Source organism: Podarcis muralis, chromosome 4 (genome assembly GCF_964188315.1).
Source record: "Podarcis muralis chromosome 4, rPodMur119.hap1.1, whole genome shotgun sequence".
Classification (NCBI taxonomy): Eukaryota; Metazoa; Chordata; class Lepidosauria; order Squamata; family Lacertidae; genus Podarcis; species Podarcis muralis.
In genome coordinates this window covers 92,170,892-92,188,824 of record NC_135658.1, presented here as the reverse complement: position 1 = coordinate 92,188,824, position 17,933 = coordinate 92,170,892, and positions in this window count along the sequence as shown.

The window sequence follows — 17,933 nt, the reverse complement described above, 5'->3', positions numbered from 1 at the left end:
AAAAGCCTTCTGTTTCGACCGGCAAACCTTTCAGGGGAGCATTTGCAACCGTTTGGCACCATTTTTGAGTGAATTGCCGAAAGTCAGATTTTTGCTGAAATTGTGACCCCGGGGCTTAGAGTTTTTTTCAAAAAAATCTTTTTCTCCCGGTTAAATTGTCGAGGGCTGATTTCTTCTCCTGTGATAAAAAGCCTTCTGTTTCGACCGCCAAACTCTCAGGGGAGCATTTGCATCCGTTTGGCACCATTTTTGAGTGGTGGAATAGTAGTAAAATAGCTTTAAAGTAGTAGTAAAGTAGTAGTAAAATTGTAGTAAATTAGTAGTAAAATCATAATAAAACAGCAGTGAAGAAGTAGTAAAGCAGTAGTAAAATGGCAGTTAAGTAGTAGTAAAGTGTTATAAAGTAGTAGTAAAATGGTAGTAAAGTAGTAGTAAAATGGTAGTAAAGCAGTAGTAAAGTAGTAGTAAAGCAGTAGTAAAATGGTAGTAAAGCAGTAGTAAAGCAGTAGTAAAGTAGTAGTAAAGCAGTAGTAAAGTAGTAGGAAAAAAGTCAGATTTTGATGAAATTGTGACCCCGGGGCTTAGGGATTTTTTCAAAAAACCTTTTTCTGCTGGTGAAGTTGTCGAGGGCTGATTTCTTTTCCTGAGATAAAAAGCCTCCTGTTTCGACCCCCAAACCTCTCAGGGGAGCATTTGCATCCGTTTGGCACCATTTTTGAGTGGTGGAATAGTAGTAAAATAGCTTTAAAGTAGTAGTAAAGTAGTAGTAAAATTGTAGTAAATTAGTAGTAAAATCATAGTAAAACAGTAGTGAAGTAGTAGTAAAGCAGTAGTAAAATGGCAATAAAGTAGTAGTAAAGCGTTAGTAAAGCAGTAGTAAAATGGTAGTAAAGTAGTAGTAAATCAGTAGTAAAATGGTAGTAAAGTAGTAGTAAATCAGTAGTAAAATGGTAGTAAAGTAGTAGTAAAGCAGTAGTAAAGCAGTAGTAAAAAAGTCAGATTTTTGATGAAATTGTGACTCCGGGGCTTAGGGATTTTTTCACAGAAAAAATTTCTGCCGGTTAAATTGTCGAGGGCTGATTTCTTTTCCATTCATAAAAAGCCTTCTGTTTCGACCGCCAAACCTCGCAGGGGAGCATGTGCGACCGTTTGGCACCATTTTTGACGGAATAGCCGAAAGTCAGATTTTTGATCAAATTGTGACCCTGGGGCTTAGGGATTTTTTCAAAAGAAGATTTTTCTGCTGGTGAAGTTGTTGAGGGCTGATTTCTTGTCCTGTGATAAAAAGCCTTCTGTTTCGACCAGCAAACCTTTCAGGGGAGCATTTGCAACCGTTTGGCAGCAATTTTGAGTGAATTGCCGAAAGTTAGATTTTTGATGAAATTGTGACCCCGGGGCTTAGGGATTTTTTAAAAAAAACCTTTTTCTGCTGGTGAAGTTGTTGAGGGCTGATTTCTTGTCCTGTGATAAAAAGCCTTCTGTTTCAACCGGCAAACCTTTCACGGGATCATTTGCAATCGTTTGGCACCATTTTTGAGTGAATTGCCGAAAGTCAGATTTTTGCTGAAATTGTGACCCCGGGGCTCAGATTTTTTTTCCAAAAAAATCTTTTTCTGCTGGTGAAGTTGTTGAGGGCTGATTTCTTGTCCTGTGATAAAAAGCCTTCTGTTTCGACCGGCAAACCTTTCAGAGGAGCATTTGCAACCGTTTGGCACCATTTTTGAGTGAATTGGAGAACTTCAGATTTTTGCTGAAATTGTGACCCCGGGGCTTAGAGATTTTTTCAAAAAAACCTTTTTCTGCTGGTGAAGTTGTTGAGGGCTGATTTCTTTTCCTGTGATAAAAAGCCTTCTGTTTCAACCGCAAATTCTCTCAGGGGAGCATTTGCAACTATTTGGCCGCATTTTTGAGTGAATTGCCGAAAGTCAGATTTTTCCTGAAATTGTGACCCTTAGGGATTTTTTCAAAAAAACCTTTTTCTGCCGGTGAAGTTGTTGAGGGCTGATTTCTTGTCCTGTGATAAAAAGCCTTCTGTTTCGACCGGCAAACCTTTCAGGGGAGCATTTGCAACCGTTTGGCACCATTTTTGAGTGAATTGCCGAAAGTCAGATTTTTGCTGAAATTGTGACCCCGGGGCTTAGAGATTTTTTCAAAAAAATCTTTTTCTCCCGGTTAAATTGTCGAGGGCTGATTTCTTCTCCTGTGATAAAAAGCCTTCTGTTTCGACCAGCAAACCTTTCAGGGGAGCATTTGCAACCGTTTGGCAGCAATTTTGAGTGAATTGCCGAAAGTTAGATTTTTGATGAAATTGTGACCCCGGGGCTTAGGGATTTTTTTAAAAAAACCTTTTTCTGCTTGTGAAGTTGTTGAGGGCTGATTTCTTGTCCTGTGATAAAAAGCCTTCTGTTTCAACCGGCAAACCTTTCACGGGATCATTTGCAATCGTTTGGCACCATTTTTGAGTGAATTGCCGAAAGTCAGATTTTTGCTGAAATTGTGACCCCGGGGCTCAGATTTTTTTTCCAAAAAAATCTTTTTCTGCTGGTGAAGTTGTTGAGGGCTGATTTCTTGTCCTGTGATAAAAAGCCTTCTGTTTCGACCGGCAAACCTTTCAGAGGAGCATTTGCAACCGTTTGGCACCATTTTTGAGTGAATTGGAGAACTTCAGATTTTTGCTGAAATTGTGACCCCGGGGCTTAGAGATTTTTTCAAAAAAACCTTTTTCTGCTGGTGAAGTTGTTGACGGCTGATTTCTTTTCCTGTGATAAAAAGCCTTCTGTTTCAACCGCAAATTCTCTCAGGGGAGCATTTGCAACCGTTTGGCACCATTTTTGAGTGAATGGCCGAAAGTCAGATTTTTGATCAAATTGTGACCCCGGGGCTTAGGGATTTTTTCAAAAAAAAAATTCTACAGGTTAAGTTGTCGAGGGTTGATTTCTTTTCCTGAGATAAAAAGGCTTCTGTTTCGACTACCAAACCTCTCAGGGGAGCATTTGCATCCGTAGGGAAACACTTGTGAGTGAATGGCGGAATGTCAGATTTTTGATGAAATTGTGACCCCGGGGCTTAGCAATTTTTTTCAAAAAAATCTTTTTCTGCTGGTGAAGTTGTTGAGGGCTGATTTCTTGTCCTGTGATAAAAAGCCTTCTGTTTTGACCGCCAAACCTCGCAGTGGAGCATATGCAACCGTTTGGTACCATTTTTTAGTGAATTGCCGAAAGTCAGATTTTTGATGAAATTGTGACCCTGGGGCTTAGGTTTTTTTTTTAAAAAAAATCTTTTTCTGCCGGTGAAGTTGTCGAGGGCTGATTTCTTTTCCTGAGACAAAAAGCCATCTGTTTCGACCGCCAAACCTCTCAGGGGAGCATTTGCATCTGTTTGGCACCATTTTTGAGTGGGGGAATAGTAGTAAAATAGCTTTAAAGTAGTAGTAAAGTAGTAGTAAAATTGTAGTAAATTAGTAGTATAATCATAGTAAAAAGGTAGTGAAGTAATAGTAAAGCAGTAGTAAAATGGCAGTAAAGTAGTAGTAAAGCAGTAGTAAAATGGTAGTAAAGCAGTAGTAAAATGGTAGTAAAGTAGTAGTAAAGCAGTAGTAAAATGGTAGTAAAGTAGTAGTAAAATGGTAGTAAAGCAGTAGTAAAGTAGTAATAAAGCAGTAGTAAAGTAGTAGTAAAAAAGTCAGATTTTTGATGAAATTGTGACCCCGGAGCTTAGGGATTTTTTCACAGAAAATATTTCTGCCGGTTAAGTTGTCGAGGGCTGATTTCTTTTCCTTTCATAAAAAGCCTTCTGTTTCGACCGCCAAACCTCGCAGGGGAGCATTTGCAACCGTTTGGAACCATTTTTGAGTGAATTGGAGAACTTTAGATTTTTGCTGAAATTGTGACGCTTAGGGATTTTTTCAAAAATACCTTTTTCTGCCGGTGAAGTTGTTGAGGGCTGATTTCTTGTCCTGTGATAAAAAGCCTTCTGTTTCGACCGGCAAACCTTTCAGAGGAGCATTTGCAACCGTTTGGCACCATTTTTGAGTGAATTGGAGAACTTCAGATTTTTGCTGAAATTGTGACCCCGGGGCTTAGGGATTTTTTCAAAAATACCTTTTTCTGCCGGTGAAGTTGTTGAGGGCTGATTTCTTGTCCTGTGATAAAAAGCCTTCTGTTTCGACCGGCAAACCTTTCAGAGGAGCATTTGCAACCGTTTGGCACCATTTTTGAGTGAATTGCCGAAAGTCAGATTTTTCCTGAAATTGTGACCCCGGGGCTTAGGGGTTTTTTTCAAAAAAATCTTTTTCTGCCGGGAAAGTTGTTGAGGGCTGATTTCTTGTCCTGTGATAAAAAGCCTTCTGTTTCGACCGGCAAACCTTTCAGGGGAGCATTTGCAACCGTTTGGCACCATTTTTGAGTGAATTGCCGAAAGTCAGATTTTTGCTGAAATTGTGACCCCGGGGCTTAGAGTTTTTTTTCAAAAAAATCTTTTTCTCCCGGTTAAATTGTCGAGGGCTGATTTCTTCTCCTATGATAAAAAGCCTTCTGTTTCGACCGCCAAACCTCTTAGGGGAGCATTTGCATCCGTTTGGCACCATTTTTGAGTGGTGGAATAGTAGTAAAATAGCTTTAAAGTAGTAATAAAGTAGTAGTAAAATTGTAGTAAATTAGTAGTAAAATCATAATAAAACAGTGAAGAAGTAGTAAAGCAGTAGTAAAATGGCAGTAAAGTAGTAGTAAAGTGTTAGTAAAGTAGTAGTAAAGTGTTAGTAAAGCAGTAGTAAAATGGTAGTAAAGTAGTAGTAAATCAGTAGTAAAATGGTAGTAAAGTAGTAGTAAATCAGTAGTAAAATGGTAGTAAAGTAGTAGTAAAGCAGTAGTAAAGTAGTAGTAAAAAAGTCAGATTTTTGATGAAATTGTGACCCTGGGGCTTAGGGATTTTTTCAAAAGAAGATTTTTCTGCCGGTTAAGTTGCCGAGGGCAGATTTCTTTTCCTGTGATAAAAAGCCTTCTGTTTCGACCGCCAAACCTCTTAGGGGAGCATTTGCAACCGTTTGGCAACATTTTTGAGTGAATGGCTGAAAGTCAGATTTTTGATGAAATTGTGACCCTGGGGCTTAGGTATTTTTTTCAAAAAAATCTTTTTCTGCCGGTGAAGTTGTCGAGGGCTGATTTCTCTTCCTGAGACAAAAAGCCATCTGTTTCGACCGCCAAACCTCTCAGGGGAGCATTTGCATCCGTTTGGCACCATTTTTGAGTGTTGGAATAGTATTAAAATAGCTTTAAAGTAGTAGTAAAGTAGTAGTAAAATTGTAGTAAATTAGTAGTAAAATCATAGTAAAAAAGAAGTGAAGGAGTAGTAGTAAAGCAGTAGTAAAATGGCAGTAAAGTAGTAGTAAAGCAGTAGTAAAATGGTAGTAAAGCAGTAGTAAAATGGTAGTAAAGCAGTAGTAAAGCAGTAGTAAAATGGTAGTAAAGTAGTAGTAAAATGGTAGTAAAGCAGTAGTAAAGTAGTAATAAAGCAGTAGTAAAGTAGTAGTAAAAAAGTCAGATTTTTGATGAAATTGTGACCCCGGGGCTTAGGGATTTTTTCACAGAAAATATTTCTGCCGGTTAAGTTGTCGAGGGCTGATTTCTTTTCCTTTCATAAAAAGCCTTCTGTTTCGACCGCCAAACCTCGCAGGGGAGCATTTGCAACCGTTTGAAACCATTTTTGAGTGAATTGGAGAACTTTAGATTTTTGCTGAAATTGTGACCCCGGGGCGTAGGGATTTTTTCAAAAAAAATCTTTTTCTGTCGGTGAAGTTGTTTAGGGCTGATTTCTTATCCTGTGATAAAAAGCCTTCTGTTTCGACCGCAAAACCTCTCAGGGTAGCATTTGCAAGCATTTGGCACCATTTTTGAGTGAATTGCCGAAAGTCAGATTTTTCCTGAAATTGTGGCCCCGGGGCTTAGGGATTTTTTCAAAAAAATCTTTTTCTGACGGTGAAGTTGTTTAGGGCTGATATCTTGTCCTGTGATAAAAAGCCTTCTGTTTCGACTGGCAAACCTTTCAGAGGAGCATTTGCAAGCATTTGTCACCATTCTTGAGTGAATTGCCAAAAGTCAGATTTTTCCTGAAATTGTGACCCCGGGGCTTAGGGATTTTTTCAAAAAAATCTTTTTCTGCCGGTGAAGTTGTTGAGGGCTGATTTCTTGTCCAGTGATATAAAGCCTTCTGTTTCGACCGGCAAAACTTTCAGAGGAGCATTTGCAACCGTTTGGCATCAATTTTGAGTGAATTGCCGAAAGTCAGATTTTTCCTGAAATTGTGACCCCGGGGCTTAGGGATTTTTTCAAATAAAACTTTTTCTCCCGGTTAACTTGTCGAGGGCTGATTTCTTATCCTGTGATAAAAAGCCCTCTTTTTCGACCGAAAAACGTCTCAGGGGAGCATTTACAAGCATTTGTCACCATTTTTGAGTGAATTGCCGAAAGTCAGATTTTTTATGAAATTGTGACCCCGGGCCCGGTTTAGGCATTTTTTCAAAAAAATCTTTCTCTGCCGGTTAACTTGTCGAGGGCTGATTTCTTATCCTGTGATAAAAAGCCTTCTTTTTCGACCGAAAAACGTCTCAGGGGAGCATTTACAAGCATTTGTCACCATTTTTGATTGAATTGCCGAAAGTCAGATTTTTTATGAAATTGTGACCCCGGGGCTTAGGGAGTTTTTTACAAAAAACTTTTTCTGACGGTGAAGTTGTCGAGGGCTGATTTCTTATCCTGTGATAAAAAGCATTCTGTTTCGAACGCCAAAACCTCTTAGGGGAGCATTTTCAAGCATTTGGCACCATTTTTAAGTGAATTGCCAAAAATCAGATTTTTTCTGAAATTGTGACTCCGGGGTTTAGGAATTTTTTTAAAAAATTTTTTTTTCTGCCGGTGAAGTTGTTTTCGGCTGATATCTTGTCCTGTGATAAAAAGCCTTCTGTTTTGACCGCCAAACCTCTCAGGGGAGCATTTGCAAGCATTTGTCACCATTCTTGAGTGAATTGCCAAAAGTCAGATTTTTCCTGAAATTGTGACCCTGGGGCTTAGGTATTTTTTTCAAAAAAATCTTTTTCTGCCGGTGAAGTTGTCGAGGGCTGATTTCTCTTCCTGAGACAAAAAGCCATCTGTTTCGACCGCCAAACCTCTCAGGGGAGCATTTGCATCCGTTTGGCACCATTTTTGAGTGTTGGAATAGTATTAAAATAGCTTTAAAGTAGTAGTAAAGTAGTAGTAAAATTGTAGTAAATTAGTAGTAAAATCATAGTAAAAAAGTAGTGAAGGAGTAGTAGTAAAGCAGTAGTAAAATGGCAGTAAAGTAGTAGTAAAGCAGTAGTAAAATGGTAGTAAAGCAGTAGTAAAATGGTAGTAAAGTAGTAGTAAAGCAGTAGTAAAATGGTAGTAAAGTAGTAGTAAAATGGTAGTAAAGCAGTAGTAAAGTAGTAATAAAGCAGTAGTAAAGTAGTAGTAAAAAAGTCAGATTTTTGATGAAATTGTGACCCCGGGGCTTAGGGATTTTTTCACAGAAAATATTTCTGCCGGTTAAGTTGTCGAGGGCTGATTTCTTTTCCTTTCATAAAAAGCCTTCTGTTTCGACCGCCAAACCTCGCAGGGGAGAATTTGCAACCGTTTGAAACCATTTTTGAGTGAATTGGAGAACTTTAGATTTTTGCTGAAATTGTGACCCCGGGGCGTAGGGATTTTTTCAAAAAAAATCTTTTTCTGTCGGTGAAGTTGTTTAGGGCTGATTTCTTATCCTGTGATAAAAAGCCTTCTGTTTCGACCGCAAAACCTCTCAGGGTAGCATTTGCAAGCATTTGGCACCATTTTTGAGTGAATTGCCGAAAGTCAGATTTTTCCTGAAATTGTGGCCTCGGGGCTTAGGGATTTTTTCAAAAAAATCTTTTTCTGACGGTGAAGTTGTTTAGGGCTGATATCTTGTCCTGTGATAAAAAGCCTTCTGTTTCGACTGGCAAACCTTTCAGAGGAGCATTTGCAAGCATTTGTCACCATTCTTGAGTGAATTGCCAAAAGTCAGATTTTTCCTGAAATTGTGACCCCGGGGCTTAGGGATTTTTTCAAAAAAATCTTTTTCTGCCGGTGAAGTTGTTGAGGGCTGATTTCTTGTCCAGTGATATAAAGCCTTCTGTTTCGACCGGCAAAACTTTCAGAGGAGCATTTGCAACCGTTTGGCATCAATTTTGAGTGAATTGCCGAAAGTCAGATTTTTCCTGAAATTGTGACCCCGGGGCTTAGGGATTTTTTCAAATAAAACTTTTTCTCCCGGTTAACTTGTCGAGGGCTGATTTCTTATCCTGTGATAAAAAGCCTTCTTTTTCGACCGAAAAACGTCTCAGGGGAGCATTTACAAGCATTTGTCACCATTTTTGAGTGAATTGCCGAAAGTCAGATTTTTTATGAAATTGTGACCCCGGGCCCGGTTTAGGCATTTTTTCAAAAAAATCTTTCTCTGCCGGTTAACTTGTCGAGGGCTGATTTCTTATCCTGTGATAAAAAGCCTTCTTTTTCGACCGAAAAACGTCTCAGGGGAGCATTTACAAGCATTTGTCACCATTTTTGATTGAATTGCCGAAAGTCAGATTTTTTATGAAATTGTGACCCCGGGGCTTAGGGAGTTTTTTACAAAAAACTTTTTCTGACGGTGAAGTTGTCGAGGGCTGATTTCTTATCCTGTGATAAAAAGCATTCTGTTTCGAACGCCAAAACCTCTTAGGGGAGCATTTTCAAGCATTTGGCACCATTTTTAAGTGAATTGCCAAAAATCAGATTTTTTCTGAAATTGTGACTCCGGGGTTTAGGAATTTTTTTAAAAAAATTTTTTTTCTGCCGATGAAGTTGTTTTCGGCTGATATCTTGTCCTGTGATAAAAAGCCTTCTGTTTTGACCGCCAAACCTCTCAGGGGAGCATTTGCAAGCATTTGTCACCATTCTTGAGTGAATTGCCAAAAGTCAGATTTTTCCTGAAATTGTGACCCTGGGGCTTAGGTATTTTTTTCAAAAAAATCTTTTTCTGCCGGTGAAGTTGTCGAGGGCTGATTTCTCTTCCTGAGACAAAAAGCCATCTGTTTCGACCGCCAAACCTCTCAGGGGAGCATTTGCATCCGTTTGGCACCATTTTTGAGTGTTGGAATAGTATTAAAATAGCTTTAAAGTAGTAGTAAAGTAGTAGTAAAATTGTAGTAAATTAGTAGTAAAATCATAGTAAAAAAGTAGTGAAGGAGTAGTAGTAAAGCAGTAGTAAAATGGCAGTAAAGTAGTAGTAAAGCAGTAGTAAAATGGTAGTAAAGCAGTAGTAAAATGGTAGTAAAGTAGTAGTAAAGCAGTAGTAAAATGGTAGTAAAGTAGTAGTAAAATGGTAGTAAAGCAGTAGTAAAGTAGTAATAAAGCAGTAGTAAAGTAGTAGTAAAAAAGTCAGATTTTTGATGAAATTGTGACCCCGGGGCTTAGGGATTTTTTCACAGAAAATATTTCTGCCGGTTAAGTTGTCGAGGGCTGATTTCTTTTCCTTTCATAAAAAGCCTTCTGTTTCGACCGCCAAACCTCGCAGGGGAGAATTTGCAACCGTTTGAAACCATTTTTGAGTGAATTGGAGAACTTTAGATTTTTGCTGAAATTGTGACCCCGGGGCGTAGGGATTTTTTCAAAAAAAATCTTTTTCTGTCGGTGAAGTTGTTTAGGGCTGATTTCTTATCCTGTGATAAAAAGCCTTCTGTTTCGACCGCAAAACCTCTCAGGGTAGCATTTGCAAGCATTTGGCACCATTTTTGAGTGAATTGCCGAAAGTCAGATTTTTCCTGAAATTGTGGCCTCGGGGCTTAGGGATTTTTTCAAAAAAATCTTTTTCTGACGGTGAAGTTGTTTAGGGCTGATATCTTGTCCTGTGATAAAAAGCCTTCTGTTTCGACTGGCAAACCTTTCAGAGGAGCATTTGCAAGCATTTGTCACCATTCTTGAGTGAATTGCCAAAAGTCAGATTTTTCCTGAAATTGTGACCCCGGGGCTTAGGGATTTTTTAAAAAAAACCTTTTTCTGCTGGTGAAGTTGTTGAGGGCTGATTTCTTGTCCTGTGATAAAAAGCCTTCTGTTTCAACCGGCAAACCTTTCACGGGATCATTTGCAATCGTTTGGCACCATTTTTGAGTGAATTGCCGAAAGTCAGATTTTTGCTGAAATTGTGACCCCGGGGCTCAGATTTTTTTTCCAAAAAAATCTTTTTCTGCTGGTGAAGTTGTTGAGGGCTGATTTCTTGTCCTGTGATAAAAAGCCTTCTGTTTCGACCGGCAAACCTTTCAGAGGAGCATTTGCAACCGTTTGGCACCATTTTTGAGTGAATTGGAGAACTTCAGATTTTTGCTGAAATTGTGACCCCGGGGCTTAGAGATTTTTTCAAAAAAACCTTTTTCTGCTGGTGAAGTTGTTGAGGGCTGATTTCTTTTCCTGTGATAAAAAGCCTTCTGTTTCAACCGCAAATTCTCTCAGGGGAGCATTTGCAACTATTTGGCCGCATTTTTGAGTGAATTGCCGAAAGTCAGATTTTTCCTGAAATTGTGACCCTTAGGGATTTTTTCAAAAAAACCTTTTTCTGCCGGTGAAGTTGTTGAGGGCTGATTTCTTGTCCTGTGATAAAAAGCCTTCTGTTTCGACCGGCAAACCTTTCAGGGGAGCATTTGCAACCGTTTGGCACCATTTTTGAGTGAATTGCCGAAAGTCAGATTTTTGCTGAAATTGTGACCCCGGGGCTTAGAGATTTTTTCAAAAAAATCTTTTTCTCCCGGTTAAATTGTCGAGGGCTGATTTCTTCTCCTGTGATAAAAAGCCTTCTGTTTCGACCAGCAAACCTTTCAGGGGAGCATTTGCAACCGTTTGGCAGCAATTTTGAGTGAATTGCCGAAAGTTAGATTTTTGATGAAATTGTGACCCCGGGGCTTAGGGATTTTTTTAAAAAAACCTTTTTCTGCTTGTGAAGTTGTTGAGGGCTGATTTCTTGTCCTGTGATAAAAAGCCTTCTGTTTCAACCGGCAAACCTTTCACGGGATCATTTGCAATCGTTTGGCACCATTTTTGAGTGAATTGCCGAAAGTCAGATTTTTGCTGAAATTGTGACCCCGGGGCTCAGATTTTTTTTCCAAAAAAATCTTTTTCTGCTGGTGAAGTTGTTGAGGGCTGATTTCTTGTCCTGTGATAAAAAGCCTTCTGTTTCGACCGGCAAACCTTTCAGAGGAGCATTTGCAACCGTTTGGCACCATTTTTGAGTGAATTGGAGAACTTCAGATTTTTGCTGAAATTGTGACCCCGGGGCTTAGAGATTTTTTCAAAAAAACCTTTTTCTGCTGGTGAAGTTGTTGACGGCTGATTTCTTTTCCTGTGATAAAAAGCCTTCTGTTTCAACCGCAAATTCTCTCAGGGGAGCATTTGCAACCGTTTGGCACCATTTTTGAGTGAATGGCCGAAAGTCAGATTTTTGATCAAATTGTGACCCCGGGGCTTAGGGATTTTTTCAAAAAAAAAATTCTACAGGTTAAGTTGTCGAGGGTTGATTTCTTTTCCTGAGATAAAAAGGCTTCTGTTTCGACTACCAAACCTCTCAGGGGAGCATTTGCATCCGTAGGGAAACACTTGTGAGTGAATGGCGGAATGTCAGATTTTTGATGAAATTGTGACCCCGGGGCTTAGCAATTTTTTTCAAAAAAATCTTTTTCTGCTGGTGAAGTTGTTGAGGGCTGATTTCTTGTCCTGTGATAAAAAGCCTTCTGTTTTGACCGCCAAACCTCGCAGTGGAGCATATGCAACCGTTTGGTACCATTTTTTAGTGAATTGCCGAAAGTCAGATTTTTGATGAAATTGTGACCCTGGGGCTTAGGTTTTTTTTTTAAAAAAAATCTTTTTCTGCCGGTGAAGTTGTCGAGGGCTGATTTCTTTTCCTGAGACAAAAAGCCATCTGTTTCGACCGCCAAACCTCTCAGGGGAGCATTTGCATCTGTTTGGCACCATTTTTGAGTGGGGGAATAGTAGTAAAATAGCTTTAAAGTAGTAGTAAAGTAGTAGTAAAATTGTAGTAAATTAGTAGTATAATCATAGTAAAAAGGTAGTGAAGTAATAGTAAAGCAGTAGTAAAATGGCAGTAAAGTAGTAGTAAAGCAGTAGTAAAATGGTAGTAAAGCAGTAGTAAAATGGTAGTAAAGTAGTAGTAAAGCAGTAGTAAAATGGTAGTAAAGTAGTAGTAAAATGGTAGTAAAGCAGTAGTAAAGTAGTAATAAAGCAGTAGTAAAGTAGTAGTAAAAAAGTCAGATTTTTGATGAAATTGTGACCCCGGAGCTTAGGGATTTTTTCACAGAAAATATTTCTGCCGGTTAAGTTGTCGAGGGCTGATTTCTTTTCCTTTCATAAAAAGCCTTCTGTTTCGACCGCCAAACCTCGCAGGGGAGCATTTGCAACCGTTTGGAACCATTTTTGAGTGAATTGGAGAACTTTAGATTTTTGCTGAAATTGTGACGCTTAGGGATTTTTTCAAAAATACCTTTTTCTGCCGGTGAAGTTGTTGAGGGCTGATTTCTTGTCCTGTGATAAAAAGCCTTCTGTTTCGACCGGCAAACCTTTCAGAGGAGCATTTGCAACCGTTTGGCACCATTTTTGAGTGAATTGGAGAACTTCAGATTTTTGCTGAAATTGTGACCCCGGGGCTTAGGGATTTTTTCAAAAATACCTTTTTCTGCCGGTGAAGTTGTTGAGGGCTGATTTCTTGTCCTGTGATAAAAAGCCTTCTGTTTCGACCGGCAAACCTTTCAGAGGAGCATTTGCAACCGTTTGGCACCATTTTTGAGTGAATTGCCGAAAGTCAGATTTTTCCTGAAATTGTGACCCCGGGGCTTAGGGGTTTTTTTCAAAAAAATCTTTTTCTGCCGGGAAAGTTGTTGAGGGCTGATTTCTTGTCCTGTGATAAAAAGCCTTCTGTTTCGACCGGCAAACCTTTCAGGGGAGCATTTGCAACCGTTTGGCACCATTTTTGAGTGAATTGCCGAAAGTCAGATTTTTGCTGAAATTGTGACCCCGGGGCTTAGAGTTTTTTTTCAAAAAAATCTTTTTCTCCCGGTTAAATTGTCGAGGGCTGATTTCTTCTCCTATGATAAAAAGCCTTCTGTTTCGACCGCCAAACCTCTTAGGGGAGCATTTGCATCCGTTTGGCACCATTTTTGAGTGGTGGAATAGTAGTAAAATAGCTTTAAAGTAGTAATAAAGTAGTAGTAAAATTGTAGTAAATTAGTAGTAAAATCATAATAAAACAGTGAAGAAGTAGTAAAGCAGTAGTAAAATGGCAGTAAAGTAGTAGTAAAGTGTTAGTAAAGTAGTAGTAAAGTGTTAGTAAAGCAGTAGTAAAATGGTAGTAAAGTAGTAGTAAATCAGTAGTAAAATGGTAGTAAAGTAGTAGTAAATCAGTAGTAAAATGGTAGTAAAGTAGTAGTAAAGCAGTAGTAAAGTAGTAGTAAAAAAGTCAGATTTTTGATGAAATTGTGACCCTGGGGCTTAGGGATTTTTTCAAAAGAAGATTTTTCTGCCGGTTAAGTTGCCGAGGGCAGATTTCTTTTCCTGTGATAAAAAGCCTTCTGTTTCGACCGCCAAACCTCTTAGGGGAGCATTTGCAACCGTTTGGCAACATTTTTGAGTGAATGGCTGAAAGTCAGATTTTTGATGAAATTGTGACCCTGGGGCTTAGGTATTTTTTTCAAAAAAATCTTTTTCTGCCGGTGAAGTTGTCGAGGGCTGATTTCTCTTCCTGAGACAAAAAGCCATCTGTTTCGACCGCCAAACCTCTCAGGGGAGCATTTGCATCCGTTTGGCACCATTTTTGAGTGTTGGAATAGTATTAAAATAGCTTTAAAGTAGTAGTAAAGTAGTAGTAAAATTGTAGTAAATTAGTAGTAAAATCATAGTAAAAAAGAAGTGAAGGAGTAGTAGTAAAGCAGTAGTAAAATGGCAGTAAAGTAGTAGTAAAGCAGTAGTAAAATGGTAGTAAAGCAGTAGTAAAATGGTAGTAAAGCAGTAGTAAAGCAGTAGTAAAATGGTAGTAAAGTAGTAGTAAAATGGTAGTAAAGCAGTAGTAAAGTAGTAATAAAGCAGTAGTAAAGTAGTAGTAAAAAAGTCAGATTTTTGATGAAATTGTGACCCCGGGGCTTAGGGATTTTTTCACAGAAAATATTTCTGCCGGTTAAGTTGTCGAGGGCTGATTTCTTTTCCTTTCATAAAAAGCCTTCTGTTTCGACCGCCAAACCTCGCAGGGGAGCATTTGCAACCGTTTGAAACCATTTTTGAGTGAATTGGAGAACTTTAGATTTTTGCTGAAATTGTGACCCCGGGGCGTAGGGATTTTTTCAAAAAAAATCTTTTTCTGTCGGTGAAGTTGTTTAGGGCTGATTTCTTATCCTGTGATAAAAAGCCTTCTGTTTCGACCGCAAAACCTCTCAGGGTAGCATTTGCAAGCATTTGGCACCATTTTTGAGTGAATTGCCGAAAGTCAGATTTTTCCTGAAATTGTGGCCCCGGGGCTTAGGGATTTTTTCAAAAAAATCTTTTTCTGACGGTGAAGTTGTTTAGGGCTGATATCTTGTCCTGTGATAAAAAGCCTTCTGTTTCGACTGGCAAACCTTTCAGAGGAGCATTTGCAAGCATTTGTCACCATTCTTGAGTGAATTGCCAAAAGTCAGATTTTTCCTGAAATTGTGACCCCGGGGCTTAGGGATTTTTTCAAAAAAATCTTTTTCTGCCGGTGAAGTTGTTGAGGGCTGATTTCTTGTCCAGTGATATAAAGCCTTCTGTTTCGACCGGCAAAACTTTCAGAGGAGCATTTGCAACCGTTTGGCATCAATTTTGAGTGAATTGCCGAAAGTCAGATTTTTCCTGAAATTGTGACCCCGGGGCTTAGGGATTTTTTCAAATAAAACTTTTTCTCCCGGTTAACTTGTCGAGGGCTGATTTCTTATCCTGTGATAAAAAGCCTTCTTTTTCGACCGAAAAACGTCTCAGGGGAGCATTTACAAGCATTTGTCACCATTTTTGAGTGAATTGCCGAAAGTCAGATTTTTTATGAAATTGTGACCCCGGGCCCGGTTTAGGCATTTTTTCAAAAAAATCTTTCTCTGCCGGTTAACTTGTCGAGGGCTGATTTCTTATCCTGTGATAAAAAGCCTTCTTTTTCGACCGAAAAACGTCTCAGGGGAGCATTTACAAGCATTTGTCACCATTTTTGATTGAATTGCCGAAAGTCAGATTTTTTATGAAATTGTGACCCCGGGGCTTAGGGAGTTTTTTACAAAAAACTTTTTCTGACGGTGAAGTTGTCGAGGGCTGATTTCTTATCCTGTGATAAAAAGCATTCTGTTTCGAACGCCAAAACCTCTTAGGGGAGCATTTTCAAGCATTTGGCACCATTTTTAAGTGAATTGCCAAAAATCAGATTTTTTCTGAAATTGTGACTCCGGGGTTTAGGAATTTTTTTAAAAAAATTTTTTTTCTGCCGGTGAAGTTGTTTTCGGCTGATATCTTGTCCTGTGATAAAAAGCCTTCTGTTTTGACCGCCAAACCTCTCAGGGGAGCATTTGCAAGCATTTGTCACCATTCTTGAGTGAATTGCCAAAAGTCAGATTTTTCCTGAAATTGTGACCCTGGGGCTTAGGTATTTTTTTCAAAAAAATCTTTTTCTGCCGGTGAAGTTGTCGAGGGCTGATTTCTCTTCCTGAGACAAAAAGCCATCTGTTTCGACCGCCAAACCTCTCAGGGGAGCATTTGCATCCGTTTGGCACCATTTTTGAGTGTTGGAATAGTATTAAAATAGCTTTAAAGTAGTAGTAAAGTAGTAGTAAAATTGTAGTAAATTAGTAGTAAAATCATAGTAAAAAAGTAGTGAAGGAGTAGTAGTAAAGCAGTAGTAAAATGGCAGTAAAGTAGTAGTAAAGCAGTAGTAAAATGGTAGTAAAGCAGTAGTAAAATGGTAGTAAAGTAGTAGTAAAGCAGTAGTAAAATGGTAGTAAAGTAGTAGTAAAATGGTAGTAAAGCAGTAGTAAAGTAGTAATAAAGCAGTAGTAAAGTAGTAGTAAAAAAGTCAGATTTTTGATGAAATTGTGACCCCGGGGCTTAGGGATTTTTTCACAGAAAATATTTCTGCCGGTTAAGTTGTCGAGGGCTGATTTCTTTTCCTTTCATAAAAAGCCTTCTGTTTCGACCGCCAAACCTCGCAGGGGAGAATTTGCAACCGTTTGAAACCATTTTTGAGTGAATTGGAGAACTTTAGATTTTTGCTGAAATTGTGACCCCGGGGCGTAGGGATTTTTTCAAAAAAAATCTTTTTCTGTCGGTGAAGTTGTTTAGGGCTGATTTCTTATCCTGTGATAAAAAGCCTTCTGTTTCGACCGCAAAACCTCTCAGGGTAGCATTTGCAAGCATTTGGCACCATTTTTGAGTGAATTGCCGAAAGTCAGATTTTTCCTGAAATTGTGGCCTCGGGGCTTAGGGATTTTTTCAAAAAAATCTTTTTCTGACGGTGAAGTTGTTTAGGGCTGATATCTTGTCCTGTGATAAAAAGCCTTCTGTTTCGACTGGCAAACCTTTCAGAGGAGCATTTGCAAGCATTTGTCACCATTCTTGAGTGAATTGCCAAAAGTCAGATTTTTCCTGAAATTGTGACCCCGGGGCTTAGGGATTTTTTCAAAAAAATCTTTTTCTGCCGGTGAAGTTGTTGAGGGCTGATTTCTTGTCCAGTGATATAAAGCCTTCTGTTTCGACCGGCAAAACTTTCAGAGGAGCATTTGCAACCGTTTGGCATCAATTTTGAGTGAATTGCCGAAAGTCAGATTTTTCCTGAAATTGTGACCCCGGGGCTTAGGGATTTTTTCAAATAAAACTTTTTCTCCCGGTTAACTTGTCGAGGGCTGATTTCTTATCCTGTGATAAAAAGCCTTCTTTTTCGACCGAAAAACGTCTCAGGGGAGCATTTACAAGCATTTGTCACCATTTTTGAGTGAATTGCCGAAAGTCAGATTTTTTATGAAATTGTGACCCCGGGCCCGGTTTAGGCATTTTTTCAAAAAAATCTTTCTCTGCCGGTTAACTTGTCGAGGGCTGATTTCTTATCCTGTGATAAAAAGCCTTCTTTTTCGACCGAAAAACGTCTCAGGGGAGCATTTACAAGCATTTGTCACCATTTTTGATTGAATTGCCGAAAGTCAGATTTTTTATGAAATTGTGACCCCGGGGCTTAGGGAGTTTTTTACAAAAAACTTTTTCTGACGGTGAAGTTGTCGAGGGCTGATTTCTTATCCTGTGATAAAAAGCATTCTGTTTCGAACGCCAAAACCTCTTAGGGGAGCATTTTCAAGCATTTGGCACCATTTTTAAGTGAATTGCCAAAAATCAGATTTTTTCTGAAATTGTGACTCCGGGGTTTAGGAATTTTTTTAAAAAAATTTTTTTTCTGCCGATGAAGTTGTTTTCGGCTGATATCTTGTCCTGTGATAAAAAGCCTTCTGTTTTGACCGCCAAACCTCTCAGGGGAGCATTTGCAAGCATTTGTCACCATTCTTGAGTGAATTGCCAAAAGTCAGATTTTTCCTGAAATTGTGACCCTGGGGCTTAGGTATTTTTTTCAAAAAAATCTTTTTCTGCCGGTGAAGTTGTCGAGGGCTGATTTCTCTTCCTGAGACAAAAAGCCATCTGTTTCGACCGCCAAACCTCTCAGGGGAGCATTTGCATCCGTTTGGCACCATTTTTGAGTGTTGGAATAGTATTAAAATAGCTTTAAAGTAGTAGTAAAGTAGTAGTAAAATTGTAGTAAATTAGTAGTAAAATCATAGTAAAAAAGTAGTGAAGGAGTAGTAGTAAAGCAGTAGTAAAATGGCAGTAAAGTAGTAG